At 33.3% G+C, this 20,333-nt stretch overlaps 1 protein-coding gene and 1 pseudogene across 2 annotated transcripts in view; one reads left to right on the forward strand and one right to left on the reverse strand.

Moving 5' to 3' along the window:
- The window catches only part of LOC145263142 (uncharacterized), a 305,653-nt gene that overhangs the window by 117,259 nt on the left and 168,061 nt on the right, over nt 1–20,333 (forward strand). The window lies entirely within an intron of this gene.
- Nucleotides 12,971–13,085, reverse strand: LOC145263482 (U2 spliceosomal RNA; annotated as a pseudogene).

The raw sequence follows: 20,333 nt of genomic DNA on the forward strand, positions 1-20,333 counted from the left end.
CCTCAAATTTCTTGGAAATTGACTTGTAACCTAAACCATCCTTATGTGAATTCACAATTTTAGTCCTAAGATCATTACTAAGCTCTTTTTTCTTCCCCATTCTAATAATTTGTATTCTTTTATTGGTTTTCAGTTGATATCATTTTAATTTCTGAAAAAATGCAAAAAACGCAATGAAATTAATCAAAGGTTGTATAAAAGCATTCAAAATAAGAATCAAACAGGAAACAAACAGTCAGAAACTCGATTAATACTGAAAAAATAAGGGGGTATGATTATTTTTGAACATTGCAGATTTTATAAATAGCTGTATATTTCTTTTATTACAAGTATCCCGAGATTTTAAAATGACGAAAATGATCAGAAGAGGTTTATTAAGAATATGTATCAATATGGACGTAAACAATAAATTCTTACAAAGTTACACCTAATAAACTCAATTTTCAAGGGGGGGGTATGAATAATATCGGGCACAAGTGTATATATATATATTTATATATATATATATATTTATATATATATATATATATATATATATATATATATATATATACGTAGTCATTTTTTTCTTCATTTTCAAACTTATTTTATTTTCTATTCTTATCTTTTCGCTTCACCACAATTCTTCCAATTTATCTGTTCTTTTGTTTCTTTGCGTTTTTCATTATTGCTTTTGCCTCCCCCACCCCTTACGCCACAGCGAAGGACTCGCCAGGAAAGTTGTCTATTGACATATTTTCAAGTCACTGGTCTCTCTTCGTTAAACTAGCCGTGTGCAAGGAGCCGTCGTAGCTTGCCCGATGCAGCACTACTCCATCCGACTGACCCTCGGCAGCAGCAGTTCAGTGAGGAGTAAAACATTTTGCTCTGACGATCCTCTGCCATCGCACGACGCATGCGTATTGCTCACGGTAAATAGGACTTCTTGGACATGGCGCCTACATTTTTCTCACTTTTTCTATGCCCTTTTAGCCAAAAAGTTGACGCTACATTGAACACACATAAAAATTAACACAGACACACACACACATATATGTGTGTGTGTGTGTGTGTGTGTGTGTGTGTGTGTGTGTGTGTGTGTGTTTACACATTGTAATTTCGCATACCCATTTCAGTAGCAGCCAAATATCGTAACAGTAAGAAGTGCTGACTGACGAGTTTCAATCCTGGTTTGAGGTAGTTGCTGGTTTAGCCGTACTGATGAACTGTTATACAGCGATGTGGATGACTGTATATGATGTCTAGGATATATAATATTTTATGCCTAGATTTTCAGTATTCAATACTAAATACGTGAGTAGAGCTAGGTAGCTAATAATCAATAAATAAATAAAAATAAACTAATCAAACACCTAATCTCTAAAGAAAAAGTAAGAAACCCTCTCTAAGCCAAATCACGTTGATACATCGGTTTCCGTCAGGTCACCGAAGTTAAGCAACAATGATCATGGCTAATACCAGATCGGTAACCATTTGAGATTACTAAGCGCTGTATAGGGTGGTGGGACAACACTACTGTCAAGTGAAAAAAGTTAGGCGCTTCCTTCACTCCGCTAGTCTATGGGGAACCCTTAGGCAAGGTCGAGAACACACTTCAGTTCCCGATCAAGTGACGTGACGTCATGAAAAACAGGTGACTGATGTAATACGGAAGCAATCAAGAATAATTATGTTCATGGTTTCGTATCCTGTTGTGCAAGGCAGAAGATTTATTTCGAAACAATGATCAAGACAATTGCTCGGACAGAAAGAAACTGCAACCTACTGTCTGTACAATTGCAATATTGTGGCAATACATCAAAAACTTTCTAGAAACAGCGGGAATGTGGTTGTAAATGATTAGCAACAATGAATCTACGAATGCTTCGATGGAATGAGGTAGATGCGAAGTCACAAAAATGAGGACTCATCCTGTTCCAAAATTGAACAAAGAAATATAAGTAAGTCGATCTTTGATATGAGCCCGACAATTGGTTGTTGAAACAAGACCGGTAATAACAAAGAATTTTGTTGTGTAGCAAGAAAACTTTCACTACCTGTATATATAAAACGCGGTAACACCAATTCTATGAATTAACCTGACGAGTTTTGGCGAGGATGAAACGCGGAAAATCCTATATAACTTAATGATCATATATTTTCACAGCTTACTACTACATCTCTCCCTCCCCCCCCCCTCTCTCTCTCTCTCTCTCTCTCTCTCTCTCTATATATATATATATATATATATATATATATATATATATATATATATTATTTTATTTTATTTGTCATCCATATACAGTACTGTTTCGTTGTATCACAACTCATCAGTGTGGTTCACCTTTCCTCAACCGTGGATCGAATCTACAACCATCGAGTTGACAGTCGACTGCTCTAATCATCGGGCCACGAATCAATGCCGTAAATATTTCTCCTCAAATGTGGATTAAATCCACACCCGCCCGTCGTTTACAGTGCTCAAACCATAAGTTTGTTTACAAACAAATTAATAGTGGGCTTCGTTTAATTGCTTACATGCGCGTCGGGCGAAAATATATTTACAAAGTGCTCACCCCAAAGATTCGAAATTACTAATAATGTAATCTACTTCATTTCTTTTGGAAATAGGGTTCGATTATGAATATCTCCAGCATCAAATAATCCTTATACAGTGTGAAATTATGTATGAAAACTAAAGAGAGGAGATATAGCATATGAGAAGTATTTGGAATTAAGACTCCCATTGCTATTATTTAGGATCATTTGAAATCACAGCAGCAAGTTTTAGTCTCCTCTCCATGAAAACGAGAGGTTTTAGGAAAATATTAGATATTAGATATTTTGTAATTCATATGCAAAACTAGGAACATAAATGATTATGATTAAAAAATGTTATGGCTGTAAAAATGTGCCAAAAATAGACCTTGGGTGATGGAGTATCTCCTTAATGCGCGACCTGAAGGTCAAACATCACATGAGACCCTACACAATTCAGGTCATTAACTTTCCAACAAGCCTTCGTTTGTTGAATTCTGATCAATAGTCGCTGAGATTTGGAACTTATAAAATTTCCAATAAAGGTGGAATATTAATGGATATATCTAGCTAACTTGAATATTGAAATGGTTGTATCTTTGGTTCTATGGAAGGAAGCTACATGAAAATCTGCAGACTTTTTGAAGATTATAATTACTATCATACTATTATATGGTTAACATTTTTATGAAAATTGATAAAAAAAGAACCTGTATTTCCAAACCAATAAAAAATGCCCAAATTTTCCTACATTTGTATATAAAGTATGCTGCAAGCCAGCTTGTGTTTTGCTGCTTCGGTTGTTTCCCCTGTGGCCTTGTCAGGCAACTAATATATATATGGGATATATGGAGTTATATACTAGAATGGGTAAAATAAATTGGACAAAATTACCAGTTTTGCAACACTTTACCAACCTCATACGAAGATTTAAATCAAAACCAACACAAAAAAGTTATTTATGTTGGACTGGAAAACAAAAGTAGAAGAGTGTCCAATATAAATGATTGAAGATTGGTCGCTATTTTGTGTTGTGTTTAAAACGGTCATACCGATGTTTTATTTTTTTTTGATTATCCGTTACACACATGTATAAATAAATAAATATTTAAAATAATATATATATATATACTTTATTTGTTTTCACATAAGCAGTAATATGTTGCTACACAATCATAAGCATATTTCCGTCAGCTCATTACCAGTAACTACAGACCTGCTCAGGCGATACAGCTTATACGAAAGCAAAGTTTGCAATGAAAATATCAGGTCGTCACAGCGAGTAAACATCAGGAGGTTCCTTTAAATGTTGTGAAAAATAAGATTTAGTTGTATGTAAATAAGATCCAATCGGGTGCGGGTTTGAGTCTGTGTTTAGATATGGGAATACATGGAAAAGGATGGGGGTAGATATCGAGATAGAGGTAATGGTAACTAGAAAGAATAGTATTCGTATGCGTGTGTGATGGTTGCCTTAAATCTTAAAGATACTGGTGCGTATAGATTCAATCAGTAGGTGTGTGTGAATTTCATATATTTATGATAAAAGGAGTTTCAGATGTAATCGGGGTTATTCAGTTATAAAAATGCTTTAAATTTGACTATAATTTTTATGTAGTCAGAAAATGTACAACTTTCATATATATATATATATATATATATATATATATATATATATATATATATATATATATCGGAATGTTGGCATTTTGTTTCCGTTAAGGAAATTACAATTCGCTGTGATATTTATTTCCTCTCCTTCGAACCTCCCCTTTCCATTCCCGCTAATTTCCGCCCTCCTCAGCCACTTATTTCAAAACGTCATCGTTTAGTCATTCACTATAATGTAGGCTACTTATGGTTTCCTTAGTGTTCATTCCATTCGCGTAAGATTTTGTGTGTTTTATTTGTAGTGCAACATTTAACACAACTAGTCTCTCATTTTAATCGACTTTGGATTAAAGCAACCAATGATATTACCAAAGGAAACAAAGCATTGTATACAACCTTTCCTCCCTCCCTCTCTGTCTGTCTGTCTCTCTCTCTCTCTTTCTCCTCTCTCTTTCTCTCTCTCTCTCTCTCTCTCTCTCTCTCTCTCTCTCTCTCTTATACATATTTATATATATACATACATATATAGAAACAGACAGATAGACTGAGAAACGAGTGGGAAACAGGCAGACAGATAGACAGAGACAACGAGTGGGAGACAGACAGACAGATAGATAGACAGACAGACAGACTGATAGGGGAGTAAATTGACCAATGAAAACCTTGATACGTGAGAGGGAAATAACAACGAATCTGATTGGTTAGCTGAGTTATGGTAAACACGAAAAAAAATCAATGCCAAAAAACTGTGGAGTAGTATGCTAATTCCCTGTGCGGATGAAACAGTGGTACCTGTGTGTATTTGGCATCGATATATTTTATTACCACTACTACTACTACTGCTACTACTACTACTACTACTACTGTCTACGCACGTATTGAGCATTGTTGAAGTAATTACTCAAAATTTATACGTTTATTACCTTAATAATATACGTATGTATATATATATATATATATATATATATATATATATATATATATATATATATATATATATATACTGAGTGGGACAAAGCAACTTGCTTTTTTGTTTTCCAAAGAAGCAAGTTGCTCTCCCCCACCCTGTATAATTATTACTATATATATATATATATATATATATATATATATATATATATATATATATATAATATGTAGAGAGAGAGAGAGAGAGAGAGAGAGAGAGAAAGAGAGAGAGAACGATATACTATAAAATTCTGTTGTAAATTTGGAATAAATACCGCATAAACTATGGAAACCTTCAAACTGCTTTTGGACAATCTTGCATGAATCAAGCATCAGGGAAGCAGGAAGTCTGTGATGGATGAGAGGTTTGTGAGGAGTAAGGAAGTCAAAACACCAGAGTTGACCAAATAAATAACATTATGGATAAGGCCCGTCGTGTGTCCATGGAGACAATGAGTGCATAGTTTGATGTCAGTGTGGGAACTGTACACACAATTATTCGCGAGGAACTGAAGATATGGGAGGTTTGTAAGAAGTTTTCCCAAGCGTTCTCAGAGAAGATCAGAGACTATTCGATCAAGATGAGTATCCAGACAGTTCTTCACTCTTCCTATAGTCCAGACTTTGTTATCTGTGACTGTGGTTATTCCCTAAGATCAAAGAGAACCTTAGAGGCTGCTGTTATGAGAAGATGTAAGAGGTTGTGATGAGGGTCATTGACTTGTAAACGCAAGAGGGTTTCCAGACGTTGTTGGAACTGTAAAACAAGTGAATTGCAGCCGGAGAAGATTACTTCGAAGGGGACTAGAGATTCATGTGTGTACTATCAATAAAAGTGGCCATACAAAAAAAAATCTGGAAATATATTGAATGCACCTGGTAAGTACATAAATGTAAGATATTATGTACAGGATTCATTCCGAAACTAAAAAAAAAAAAACATGGCTACTATGCGCAAAGGGTGAACATGTGGATGATATTTAGTTTGCGTCAGTTATTGGAAAGACCGATGAAACTTTACTCTTAGATTTGAGATTCACGCATTCCCTTGATTGAGTTTTTTTTTATTCAAATAGTACTTGCATGTTTTTTTTTATTCAAATAGTACTTGCATGTTATCACGAATCACCAGCTTCAATCGTAGTGAAAGCCACATTATTTCTTTTCGGTCACGGCCGCCAATGTCCGCAATTGTACACGAACGTCTGTGGCCGCCAACAACAACCGTAGTTTACTTTTTTGCGAGGTGGGGAAGCAGGATCCACCGGGCAACGCCGGTTAACTGATGAAGCTAGTTAATTATAAAGCAGTATTAGACAAACCTGATGGATATTCTCTGAATTTTTATCCTACGAATACATTGTTAACCTGGAGTAAGAGAGAGAGAGAGAGAGAGAGAGAGAGAGAGAGAGGGAGAGAGAGACAGACAGACAGGCAGACAGAAACAGAGAGAGACAGAGACAGACAGACAGACAGTGGAACTCTGGAATACGGTGACCCTAGAATAAGTTTTTTTTAGGTAACGATGTGGAATACGATGTTTTTTCCGGACCCTTGTCACATGATATGCCTCGCTTTACGCTGTTATTTATAATGTTATTTGATTATATACATACGTATTATATACTGTACTGTATTTTGTTACTAATTTTTAATGCCGTATCCCGTGTATATATATATATATATATATATATATATATATATATATATATATATATATATATATATATATATATATATATATATATATATTGATAGTTAATGACTAATGATTTAAACCATGGGTTCACAAATTATTGGAACCTGGCGAAAAAAAAACTGCATTGAAATCCGTTTCACTGTTTCTCCACAAAATATCTAAGGAAACCTGTCAATATGACTCCAGGTAACACCATGGTTTATTGTCAGTGAGTAATTACTGATGATCACTTGTGAAATCCCATAATAACTAAATAATAATAATAATAATAATAATAATAATAATAATAATAATAATAATAATAATAACGCTTTCTCTGCATGATCTGCCATATATAATGACTGCTGGAAATGAATTTATTCCCAGCGGTGTTTGGCAAAATATAATTAAACTATTTTTTGTTTATATTTCGTTTTATATTATAAGTTATTTATTTATGTATTTGTTTACAATTATAATTTTTAAATCCGGAAACAGTAATATTAGAAAAGCAAAGAAATTAGATTCGTGAAATTAAGGTTAATTATATCTTAGAACGAAAATGATTCCGACACATATACATATATATATATACATATATATGTGTGTGTGTGTGTGAGTGTGTGTGTGTACGTGTATGTCTATATATATATATATATATATATATATATATATATATATATATATATATATGTATGTATATATATATATAAGAGCAAACAGTTAATAAAACATGTTAAAAACACTTTGAAAAAGAGTTAAAAACATATTTACTCTGAAAAGGAAACACTTGATAAGTAAATAGTCCTTAAGTAGGAATTAGCAAAATGCGGGATCGGATTTTGCATACAAAAGTATTTGATGAAACGGCAAGTAAGTCAAAGATCTTACATGATGACAAAAAGTGAAGCAGAGGGAATATAGTGAAGAAAAGGGTGATTACACGTGAATGGATAGTCTGGTGAACGGTAAATTATCCAATGGCGGTAAAATCAAAAAATATAACTCCAAGAAAATTAACTGAATTTCTATTTGCACAAGTAAAATCCAAGGAAATCACGTAATTGGAAGATGGTCCAAAATAATCCAAAAGGCAGAAATCCAAGAATAATTCACAAATATGTACAAGGAAAAGGGGAAAAATTCCAATAATATTAATAAAAGAAAAATAAGATATACTTTTCACACGGCTGCCTGGACATAATATAAATAAAAAAGATCAGGGAAGAAAAAGAGAAAAAATATATAAATAAATAAATGGTGATAGATTTAAATATAAAGTAGAAAAGTAAATGTCAAAATGACCCAGACAAAAAGATGTTAAAAGGCGCGAAAAAAATATAGGGCAAAAATAGGTCAACTGAAATGTATAGGTTATTACTTAAGAAAATGTCAGCAATAGTTGTTAAAACACACTAAATGGAAATAAATAAATAAAAAATAAATAATTAAAAAAATAATAAAATAAATACAAAATTTTATATATATATATATATATATATATATACGATGCGATAAATATAGCCATACCTTACTTCCTAATTCTACTCACGTAAATATTGAAACTCCATACATAATATATCTCTGTATAATGCCATGTGTGTATGCATGAAATAATAAATTAAACTATATATAAAATGTTGCAATACACAACTATCTATCTATCTATCTATCTATCTATATATATATATATATATATATATATATATATATATATATATATACTAGACTACCCATGACCCGTTGGGTCAGTATGTTATATTAGCTATGGAATTCATGTATGAGCGTGACACTTGTGACGTAAAGAAAATCCAAGAGATTAGTCAGTTCTCCAGACTTCTTAACATTACATCATCAACATTGATATAAAGTAAATAAAAATTATGTGTATCTGTGATTACATCTGCATTATCGACTGACGACAGTGTTCGATTCGTTTACAATGACATATATGGGAGAGAAGTAAATATTCACACATCTTAATGAAAGTATTTGAATTCGTTTCCATAATTATTTCAATTCTACACAAAATGTGCACTGAAACGAAATTAATTTTTCCTCAAGTGAACCAAAACTATAATTGAGTAATTTGGAAAAATCTAATTAAAATTTTTATTGGTAAAAATTATTCATGCGCTTATAACGAAAATGTTATTAAATAAAAATCAGCAGTATGTCTCTCTTTCTTTTTTTTTTTCTTTCTTTTTTTTTGCGTTGTTGCTGTTGAAGCATAGAATCAGCGAATTCCGCGTGACCAACGCACCGTTCCTACATTTAAAAAGACTACCGTAAAAACAACAAACGGATATCTACTGATTCTATGCTCAACAACAACATGACAAAAAGAAAGAAAGAAAGAAAGAAAGACGTACTGATGATGAAGAGTATCTTCGAAATATTTTTATAAATTTTAATATAAATTTCAAAAATAAATATCTGTTTATTTTGTAATAAGCGTTGTTTTGGTTTCAAACGTATCTAGTACGTATTTATTTTATTCAATCTCACCCAGCGTTTCTATCAAGGAACACAACCCCTAACATCTGGAAGATATTTATAATGTAATAAATGATGAAGCAAAACATTATCCATTAAACCATCGACGAACCGTGATCGTCCACAAGACGTGTATGCGGACAGTGTCCGTATATATATATATATATATATATATATATATATATATATATATATATATATATATATATATATATACTAGCAAAAGTACCCGTCGTTGACTGGGTTCGAAAACAGCCTACAGAAAATGGACTCTGGCTAATTAAGTATGATAGATCATGAAAAGGAAGGGTTGCAAAGAGATAGCGTCGAATTCGGGGGTATCAATACCAAAGCAAAATATGATGAAAGTAAAAATAAAATAGATAAACCCCATAATTTATTATACCACACTTGTTCACACTGAAACACTTATCATAATATTCTGAGGATCTATATTAAAAAAACTTGTTAAACTTTGTGACATATTTCTATTCTATGGAGGTCAGGCACGAAGGCAGACCCCACAATTTTATTATACCATCCCTATTTAAGTTAAAACATACTTATCAAAGTCTTATTATGTACATCTTTATCAAAAACACTTGTAAACGTTTTTTTTTTTTTAATTTTTTAATTTTTTATTTCCAAACTTTGTGGGCCAGGCACGTACGCAGACCACACAATTTTAATGAATGATCATTATGCCAGATCAAACATACCCATTCCTGTGTCTCGATACATCTTCTATCATTATATGTAATCAGTTTTCTATAATAGTCAACCATATAAGAGCCCATTCGTGACCAGACACACACACAGACGTTCAGCTTTATATATATATATATATATATATAATATATATATATATATATATTATAAAGTATCTTCCAGATGTCAGACTATTAAAGAATCGTTTCTTATCCTTGAGCACTTTCAGTTGAATTAAAATCGGTCAAATTAGCTCTTATGTGCAGATCATCATATAATGATTTGATCGCTCTGGCAAATGTTAAGAAGCATTTAAAAAGAATAAATGTTTAAATTTCAACAGTATTTCTCGCGGTTAACAGTAGCCGAATGGAGTGCGTCCTTGCTAATGACGCCAGGGATTGCTTCTGTCGCCGGGTTCGAATCTATCGACTGGTGTTAATGGTGACATACTGCACTGATGTTTCCCGATAGAATGAAAAACTAGTGTCTGTAGTTATTTAATAATTATATGTATATATATATATATATATATATATATATATATATATATACATATAATTATTAAATAAATTTTGAAACACAGCTGCTATGCATCAGGTTTCTATATGTGGGCTATATATAGTTTTATATATTTTTATGGAAATGGGATAAAAGTGGGGTAACTACCACCGATTGTTGTGAAATTTTATTCAAACGTAATTGCGATCAATATATAAAAGTTCCACCAATGATTTATGTATATATATAATGATTTATATATATATATATATATATATATATATATATATATATATATATATATATATATATATAATATTTAGTAAGGTGATTGATCATTTAAAATTCAAATTAAAATTAAAAATTAAAAATCTTTTTCATATGAAGGAACACAACAAAGTCAATAATTTGTACGATCGTTTCGGAAACGATGTTTTTATTGCGATAGACATTAAGTTATGGACAATAATTTTGACATATAGTTTTTTTTTAGACAAAGTCTCCTCATCAGCAAAAATATTGGGTGGGTTTATTTTTTATATAAAAGACACCATAAATGAACCTAGCATTTTTTAAGTAAAGCAGATGTATCTTTTAATTGTTCACCAATTGGAAACCGTAATTATCGTCAAAGCATTCATTTGGATGTTGAATGTAGCTTATAAATGTATATATATATATATATATATATATATATATATATATATATATATATATATATATATATATATATTCAGCTGCATATATAACAATTTCTCAATTTTGCCCTTTTATCAGCCTCTTTTTTCGGATGAAAACCGATTAAAAAGTTTTTCACATGTCTGAATACTCTATATACTAAATTTCAAGTCTGTAGATCAAAAATTCTTGGGGTATATAGTTTGAGAATTGTCCTATAACACATTCTCACTTTTTATATATATATATATATATATATATATATATATATATATATATATATATATATATATATATATACATATATATGTACATATATATACATATATATGTGTGCATATACATATATATATATATACATATATATATATATATATATACATATATATATATATATATATATATCTTCCTTCCTTTGTTTCATGAACATTTATTGCCGACTCATCTCCTGCTAAAAACACAACAAAATAGTTTTCCTTACTTTCCGAAATATGAGATAACTTTCACATCTTCCCAAATATTAAAACCAAAGCAAAAAAACACGTGGCTGCAAAAAAAACAAGAACATAAAAGAAAAAAAGCAAAAAAAAACAAAGGAATCAATGTCGCCATGTCATGTCATGCGTTACTTTTGAAACAAGTTATCAATTACTTGCACTTCATAACACTTTCTCTGAAATGAAATATCTCTCTTGGGCAAAAGTTGAAAACATGAAAACACAAGTAAAAAAAATGCTAGGCATGATAAATGCGATGCCACATGGAGTGAAATCGAAATTGAAACTGTTCTTTCACCTGCGTAACATAACACAAATGAATTTTTAACTTGTGTCAATTCAATCTGCGCGATTACCGCTGAAAATAACTTTTGGGCGTGCGAAGAACCTGTTTCAAAATTGAAATTCCACTTAAGCTTAGTGTAAGAAAAAATGAAGTAAATAAATAATAAGATCTCAATGACGATCCAAACCTCAAAGAGAACTCCTGTTTATGTATAAGCTCGTAACAACACTAGCAAAATTTCTAACACCAACTCTGTCAAAGAAGCAACTTTTTTATCTTTTTAATCTGTCAACTTTATTAAGTTATTTGATCTATCAAGGTATGCAAATTACTTGCATGACTATGGACATCCGATATTATGGAGATGTGTTCTTGTCATTCTAGAAAATAAAAAGATCACTAGACACGCAAAACATCTAATATGTTGTTTAAGCTCGCAAGTGTTCGTTTTGGAATTCCATTTTCAATAATGATAGTTGATTGATTCTGATTCTGTTCGATCTGTTTCTTATTCAAAACAAGGCCGATAGCCATTAGTCACGTGCTCTCGTGTAATGAATGAATGCGTGAATGTAGGATTGACATGAAATTCTTAAAGATAAACAAAAATGACCGAAAAATTGGCTGAAATGACTTAAATAAATAAAAAGTAAATGACTTAGAATGACTTTAATGAACTTAAGGATTAATTGAATTAGCTTAAGAATGACTTGAATGCTTAAAAAATAACTGGAATCCTTCAAAAAAAAATTGAACGATTTGGAGAATGACTTGAATGGCTTTGAGACGGACTGGTTGTAAAGTGGGAGATCATTTTACATTAAATTAATACAGAAAAGTGACCCCCCACTTTATATCACAAAGTTACAAACATAACTACAGCATGTAGTAAAAACAGATACTATACTTTGAAAGGCCAAGAAAAGCTGTATTTATTTGCTCCCCCACCGAGCAAATTAGGCACAAGGCTAATTTTTAATGTGAGGAGTGAAGGGGAAATGGGGACCAACTCCCCGGGGAGTAGGGGAGCTCGATAGTGACAATTGATATGAAGGGTTGCTCCTACATTAACCAAGGTCTTATATGTGGGGCTGCCCCCAAATATGGTCTTTGCTTGCCGGACAGATACTACACTTTGATCTTAGCCAAAAGGCCAAGAAAAGCTGTATTTATTTGCTCACCCACTGAGCAAATTAGGCACAAGGCCGTTTTTTAATGTGGAGAGAGAAGGAGGGGGAAAGGGGACCAGCTCCCGATGGGTGGGAAATTAGAGCTGGATAGTGACAATTGGTATGTAGGGTTGCCCCTACATTGACCAAGGTTTTATATGTGGGATTGCTCCCATATATGGTCTTTGCTTGCAGTATCTGGGGGAACAAATACTACACTTTGATCTTGGCCAAAAGGATGAGAAAAGGGTATTTATTTGCTCCCCCATCGAGCAAATTAGGCACAAGGCCGATTTTTAATGTGAGGAGTGACGGGGAAATGGGGACCAACTCCCCGGGGAGAAAGGGAGCTGGATAGTGACAATTGGTATGAAGGGTTGCCCCTAGATTGACCAAGGTCTTATATGTGGGGTTGCAACCACATATGGTCTTTGCTTGCAGTATCTGTCGGAACAGATACTACACTTTGATCTTTATATTTAATTTATTTCGTTTAAAGAAAAAATTACAATTAAAAAAATTCCAATATAAAACTAAAAAATTTTAAAAAGTAAAATCTCCAAAAGACAAAACAAATTTAGGCACAAGGCCCTATAAGATCTGGGGAGGGGAGTGTTGCAGGGTCTTTGTAACTAAAGTAAAAATTGGAGTCTGTGGCGACTTTACTCTTGACTGGCAACATTTACCACAATACCTCATTCACTCTGTGGACTCTAAACTAACTAATGAAAACCCCAACGTTTTTGCAAAATGAATGTATATATACAATTTCTGTGTGTGTGTGTGTGTGTGTGTGTGTGTGTGTGTGTGTGTGTGTGTGTGTGTGTGTGCATTTTTTTTTAAATGTCGAGGGGCAAACAAATTACAAATAAGCTGTTTAATGTTGTAAAGCAATCGATGCATACAAAAGCGGCACTCATCCTCGGCGTGTTGAACCGGTTTCCTCCAAAGGAGAAAGTTTCAGTATTGACCAGGATCAACGTTGTCTTACTTCGCTGGTCTCACGAGAACGGATGAGTCAACGTGATTATGCTGAATCACCGGGGGAGAAAAGGGGAAACACGGGAAGAGTTCAGAGTGTTTAACTTAATATCGACTTCTTCACGAAATCCTTAAGGGAACAGTAATTGGGTCTACATTTTGCCCCAATCCACGCAACCTTTAATGGGAGAGCTAACCATAAGCACATATACCGACCTACACGCCTTAAAAAATCCAATTATAATAATCCCTGAGAAATGAAATGTGCGCACAACATGCTGTAGGCGTAATAAGGTCACAATGGTGGTCAAGCTTCAGAAGGAACTCCTGTGCATACAACATCGTAAGAATATTAATAAATTTGCCAACATAAATGCTTTCTCTACGCTGTCAAAAACCCTATCATCTGCCTGCGTTTAGTAACTCTTTTTTTTTAATCGGCTGACCTCAGCATATGCAGATCAGTTGCCCGCGCAAGTTACTATTAATTTAAAGCATGGGTTCTCAACCGGGGTCCACATGGACCCTAGGGGTCCATGGAATATTTCTGGGGGTCCACAGGCAAAACATAACAGAATGGAGGTCCACAACGATATTTTGGTGGCCCATGAAGAAAACCAACTCAGAATAGTTTTTATTATTAAAAATTTAATTTCTACTGTCTGATCTCCATCGGCTTGACCATGGAAGAAACATTGTAATATTGTAATACAAGATATTGGTAAAGAATTATTATCACTCTAATTAAGATTATTATTATTATTATTATTATTATTATTATTATTATTATTATTATAGTTGTTGTAGAATACCTTATTTGCATTAAATTAGTTATCATTCAAAAGTAAAGCTTAATTTTATTTATATTATTTCTTTGATTATTAAAACCTCAAAATTTATATTAGTGAAAAATAGAAGATTCTCTTATGACCAATAGTTATGAAAGGGTCCACCAAGATAAAAAGGGGGGAAGGGGTCTATGAGTAAAAAAAAGGTTGAGAACCACTGATTTAAAGATATCACTGATTAAAAAAATGGACTTATATATTATTTTTTATTAGAATCGTTCGAAATGAGTAATTTGTGAAATTTTATTCATTTATTGATTTTTTTATTTATTTTCGGACTCATCTTCATAGCTGTTGTAGCTGCAAGATGTTTCGACCAATTCATCTTCTGGCCTTCTTCGGGTGATATTTCGCGCCGGGATAGGAATGCTGAGTACCGTAACTGTATCCCCAGTAATTACTGCCTTCCATAGTTGTTGTTGTCTCACCATGTTTTGGCCGACTAAACATCTGGCCTGCTTTGGGTAGGATTGAAACCGCAGAGGATAAATCGATCGAAACGTGGTGGAACAACAACAACTATACAAATGAGACTAACAGTCTGTAAATGGACTGTTTAAACATTTCAGTTTGTATCTGAAATATGTTCAAAGAAAGAAACGGAAGTTATAATGTAGCGGAGTGCGACACGTGCATGCAAATACCGAGCCGTGTGTGAAATGACGTCACAGTAAGGAAAAAGAAAAACTATGAAAAAGGATAGAGATAACCTTAGCATATTAGTGATGTGGGCGAGGTCACTGCCGTAAGGAGAAGTCACGCTTGGCGGAGGAATGAGGAAATAAATGTCGTTACAATAAAAGGAGCCGAGTTATTACTTGCAATATGTTCCGTGCGACGTATGCATACAACGTGTGGGTTCTGTGTGTAAACGTGGATACCGTTACAATAAGTGTCAATGTATCTTTTTCTGTTAGTGTGTATGACAGTGTGAGTGAATTGGCGGGAAGGCTAGTTGAGCGTAATATCATGCGTTAGCTTGTCTTCTCTCGTTTCTACTTATGTTCAATGATGAAATGTCGATCCTTATATGCTGTGCATGATCGAAGTAAAACACTTAATATACTTTATGAAGATGGCGAAGTTTAAAATTACAGATTTTCGGGAGCACGAATGGATTCCTAAATGATCACCCATCTGGTAATGACCAGGGTCAACGTCACTTAACTTCGATGATCTAATGAGAACTGATGTTGCAACTAGGTTATATCAACATGGTAAGGTCTAAAAATATACATTTTCTGTGCGCTATATGAACTGCTGCGTAGAATGATGTCTACATTTAAAATGGCGTCCAATCCTTGACAGCATGAAACCATCTTGACGAGCTATAATATTTAAAAGAAATAAATGCGTTATTAAGAAACACTAAACGTCGGTTCGATAAAGATTTGGCTTTTGCTGTCTTTACGATACACTGAATAAAGGGGCGATTATTTACGTTCTGCTTTATGAAAGGAATGGAATAACCCGGTTGCTGGGCATTGTCCGGAAACCATCACTGACTTTTATTTTATAATTTTCATACACTCTGCTAAAATTTAATGACTAGACAGATTGATCGCGGTAAAGTCAGTTATATCATTTTTTACTCTCGCATTCATCTACATTAATTCGCATTCATTTTCTATTTTTCTTTACGAGCTCAAAAACAGCTTACAGAAAATGGACTCTGATTTATGAAAGGTTATGAAAAGGAACGCAAACCCCACAATTTTAATGAACCACCATTCTACCAGAGCAAACAAACCCATTCCTGTGTGTCGATACATCTTCTATCATTATATATAATCAGTTTTTTAAAATAGTCAACCATATAAAAATAATTTTTTAAATAGTCAACCATATAGGAGCCTAATCGTGACCACACACACACACACACACACACACATTCAGCTATATATATATATATATATATACAGGGTGCCCACAAAGTCTGGCTACATAATCTAGAGGATGCTTCCACAAAGTCTAGCCACCCTGTATATATATATATATATATATATATATATATATATATATATATATATATATATTAGCATTTCAGCCCGGATGTTTTGATTTGTGTGGTGTAGCAAAAAAAAAAAAAAGTGGTAGTAGGATGGCAGGCTCGCACTCATACAGCAAAGGAGGAAAAGAATGGGAAAAAACGTGACATCTTTGCTGTCACGACCACGCCAAACCGGAAGTGACGTAGGTTTTAATTAAGGCTGGACAATCGAAAAAAGAGGATGACTTTTGAAAATATCGGCGAAAAAGCGACCTCCCTGTAGAAAAGTCCAAGTTTAAGGTGAAGATAATTATGTTTTTAGCCAATTTTTCGATGTTTTTCGTCTGAAAGGTCAAACTTCAAAACGATACTGATGTTGTAAAAATCCGTCGCCTCTGTCGAAAGTTTTAGGCAGACATGCAAACATACATACATACATACATACATACATACATTTATATATTTGTAACTCGAATTTTCGACCAAAACCGATTCAAAAACTTGCCCTTTCTCTGAATACCCTTTTTGTCAAATTTCAAATTTTTAGACCAGAAATTGTCTCAGTAATTTGGTAGAGACCGAAACGGTAATTTTTTTTATTTGACCCCTATTATGACCCTTAATATTTTTTGGTTTGGGCTCAAATCAAGTTGTTGAGTTAGATCCATGTCCAAGGAACCCATATCTAAAATTTCAAGTGTTTATACTCAAAATTGTTGGAGGAGTTTGGTAGAGTTATCAAAGGTCAAATCGTTGAACTCTGACCTCTTAACAACCAAGTTTGTGCCTGAAAACGGATTACATAAATTTTCCCAAATCTCAGTACCATGTACATCAAATTTCGAGTCTGTAGACTGAAAATTAACAGAGTTATGTCGTAAGGAAATGTACACAGACACAGACACGTTCACTTTTATAGATATACTAGCATGGCTGCCCGGCGTTTCCCGGGTATTTCGATATGTATGTTTAGCAAAAAAAAGAATTGACCCCTATTATGACCCCTTAAAATTTATTGGTTAGACCAAAAATTGTCTGGGTAATTTGGTAGAGACCGCAGAGGTCAATATTTTAAAACTTTGACCTCTATTATAACGGCTTAACATTTATTCTTTTGCGATCAAATCAAGTTATTAAGTTAGATCCATGCCCAATGAACCTATATCTAAAATTTCAAGTGTTTAGACCCAAAATTGTCGTAGGATTTTGGTAGTGTTCTCAAAGGTCAAAGCGTTGAACTTTAACCCCTTAATCGCCAAATTTCTGGCCGAAAACCGATCAAATCGATTTTTCCAAATCTCAGTACCCTGTTTATCAAATTTCGAGTCTGTAGACTAAAAATTGACAAAGTTATTGCATAGGATAATGTACACACACAGACACACACACACACACACAGACACTTTCAGTTTTATATATATATAGACTAGCGTTTCAGCCCGGCGTTGCCCGGGTGTTTGGATGTATCTGTTGGGGGAAAAAAGTGGGAGTATGAAGGCTGGCTCGAACCCATACCGCGAAGGAGGAAAAGAACGGGAAAAAACTTGACGACAATGCTGTTACGACTACTGGCAAACCGGAAGTGCCTTATGTTTAAATTAAGGCTAGACAATCGAAATGACATGATGATTTTCAAAAATATCGGCAAAAAATGTACCCCCCCCCTGTAGAAAAGTGCCCAGTTTAGGGTGAAAATATTAATGTTTTTAGCCAATTTTTCGATATTCGTCGTCTGAAAGATCGAACTTTAAAACGATCCTGATCTTGGTAAGATCCGTAGCCTCTGTCAAAAGTTTTAGGGAGACATGCAAACATACATATATACATACATTTATATATTGGTAACTAAAAATGTTCGACCCAAACCGATTAAAAAGCTTGCCTTATCTCTGAAAACTTTTATGTAAAATTTCAAGTGTTTAGACTCAAAATTGTCTGAGCAATGTGGTAGAGACCAAAGAGGTAATTTTTTTTAAATTTGACCCCTGTTATGACCTTTTAACATTTATTGTTGTTGGCTTAAATCATGTTATTACATTAGATCCATTTTCAAGGAATCTATATCTAAAATTTCAAGTGTTTAGACTCAAAATTGTCGGAGGAGTTTGGTAGAGTTCTCTAAGGTGGAATTGTTGAACTTTGACCTCTTAACAGCCAATATTCTGGCCGAAAACGGATTATAAAGATTTTTCCAAATCTCAGTACCCTGTATATCAAATTTTGAGTCTGTAGACTGAAAATTGAGAGAGTTATTGCGTAGGAAAATGTACACAGACACACACACACACACATACACACAGACGCTTTCACTTTTATATATATATATATATATATATATATATATATATATATATATATATATATATATATATATATATATATATACAATTAACTTCCAGATATTTTTCGTACGGGTAGTTTTATTGATAGTACACACATAAAACTCTAGTTCCCTTCGAAGTAATCTCCTTCGGTTTCAGTGCCCTTGAACCGTCTCAGCAACTTCTGAAACGCCCTATAGAAATCCGCTTGTGTGAGCCTGTCAATGACCCTCATCACAGCCTCTAAGATTTTCCTTGAGCTTAGGGAATAACCAAACGTCACAGCGAGCAAGGTCTGGACTATAGAGAGTGTGAGGAACTGTCTTGGTCAAATAGTCGAATATTCTCTGAGCACCCTTGGGACAAACTTCGTGCAAATCTCCTGCATCTTTAGTTCCTCGCAAACAGTTCCCACTCTAACATCAAACTGTGCACGTGTTGTCTCTATAGACATTCGACGGTCCTTATCCATGATATTATTTATTTGATCGATCAACTCTAATGTTCTGACTTCCTTACTCCTCACATACCTCTCCTCATCCTTCACAGACTCTCTTGCTTCCTAGAATCTCTTATGTCACTCAAACATTGCTGCTCAATACATGCAGTCGGAAGCATTCCATATGTTCCTGTGGCATTTTTCCAAGTTTAAAATATTTTACTGCATATCGTTCTTCTGAAGTGTCCTCACATAGACATTGTATTTTTTAAATTCACCAGCTATGACAATTAGGCTTTAGTAGGATGTATTCCAATCCCTACTGTAGCTGTTTATTTGAACCTAAAATCATTAAAATTGGCCAGTCATCTCATAGGGAATATAGCAATAATATTAACTGAATCCTTATTCCCATTTTAATTTAGGCTAATTTGATTCTAGAAAATATGGGGAATTTAAAGCTTAAGCTTAAGATGTCTTAAGAATAATGTGAAATTCTATGAATCTTAATTAAAAAATTAATGACTAAAAACTTTTTAAAAATATAAATACCCCTTATAAATATTTGATTATATATATATATATGTATGTATATATATATATATATTTCATTTAATCACATAAATTAATATACAAAGATATACTTAATGAGTATTTTTTTAATA

This window comes from Euprymna scolopes, chromosome 38, assembly GCF_053919585.1.
Source record: "Euprymna scolopes isolate OS-2025 chromosome 38, ASM5391958v1, whole genome shotgun sequence".
NCBI lineage: Eukaryota > Metazoa > Mollusca > Cephalopoda > Sepiida > Sepiolidae > Euprymna > Euprymna scolopes.